Below are 1,571 nucleotides of genomic sequence, written 5' to 3'. Positions count from 1 at the left end.
ATTAGTTTTTAAATTTTCTGAAGTTTACCTTTTTTACATACCTAGATGTCAAAAAAGCCTACCAGTGACTGAAATGGATTAGAAAAAAATCGCCAAGATCCAGGAATAAAAATTGAATTTACAGCGAATTTTTAAATTTTTAATTGTGATTATCTGCAACTTTGTGGTGTCAAAAATTTCTATACAATTTCTCTTTATTAATGCTGCAGGAAAAAATGAACAAGATCGAGCGCCGAGATTATAATTAGAGCAAATTTTCTGTAATTCTATGAGGATGGCTGAAATATCCCGAAAAATAAAATTCTCGACTCGGTAAAACTCTTTATCCCGAAAAATACAATTCCAAAACTAATAAAATTCCTGAACAGTTTATAATATTAAAGAATTTGAAAATTCCCAAATAATAAAACTCCCCAAATAAAATTGTGTCCTAATCAGTATTAATTATTTATTAAAAATACGATAATAAAATATTGTTATCAAATAAATTTTTGTTAAATATTTAAAGTGTTAAAAATTGTTTGAATTTAAAATTATAAAAAAAATTTTACCGACAAATTCTTATACGAAAACACGTGTTTTTTAATTAACATTTCGATTTTTCGGAAGAACTTTTGTGATTTAAAAAATACTATATACATTTTAAACCAAAATATCTTATCCAGAAATATATTTTGTTTTAATTATTGTTACTTTAAATTTAAACAATAATGCTTAAACACGTCAAACATTTAAAAAGTTGTTTCTTTGGTATAAATATTTGATTATTTCAATTTAAAAAAATAATTTGTCAAAGAACAATGTTTTCCACGCTTGTTTATCTCGAAATGTCTTTTTATAATACTTTTTTAAAAATTAAAATATGTGTGTCAAAGCACAATCCAATCCGATTATTTTTTCAAAAGTTATACGATATACAGACAACCACAACATCAATAACAACGACGACGTAGACGCCAGAGAGACAGACTGATACCTATGTAAAAACTTGTTTTCCTGATTCAAGGAGCCTCAAAACGTCGAAATTTCATGAAATTCGCGGAAGTTCTAAAAAGTTTAAAAAAAGTTTTAAAAGATTTAAAATAATTTAAAGGAGTATATATACTTTTGATGATTTTGAAATGTTTTGAAATGTTGACTATTTATTTTGAAAAAAGACATAATTTTCAGAAGAGATATAAAAATATGGGACCACTGGAAAAAATTCCGAAAGGGATGAATGAAAAATCCCAAAAAATGAAATCTCCGGCACCTGAATAATAATTTTATAAAAATTGTATTAAAAAATACATTAAAAAACACGTGCGCTTTGAAAGAAAAAAATATTCTGCCTAAATTTTCTTCGTTCCTACATAATAACATTTTTGCATAAACTTTGCAGGATTCAGTTCAACAACGATTTATATCAAAATTTATTTTCATTACTTTTATTTTTTTTTTATTAATAAAATATTCGATTTTTCAGAACTTTTTTATATTTTTTTCAAATACTATGCACATTTTCAAACAAATTTTTACATCCAGAAATATATATTCGAATATTGTATTTTCAATAGATAAATAATATTTAA

The sequence above is a fragment of the Belonocnema kinseyi genome, chromosome 8, assembly GCF_010883055.1.
Source record: "Belonocnema kinseyi isolate 2016_QV_RU_SX_M_011 chromosome 8, B_treatae_v1, whole genome shotgun sequence".
Lineage (NCBI taxonomy): Eukaryota > Metazoa > Arthropoda > Insecta > Hymenoptera > Cynipidae > Belonocnema > Belonocnema kinseyi.
This window is presented reverse-complemented; position numbering follows the sequence as displayed.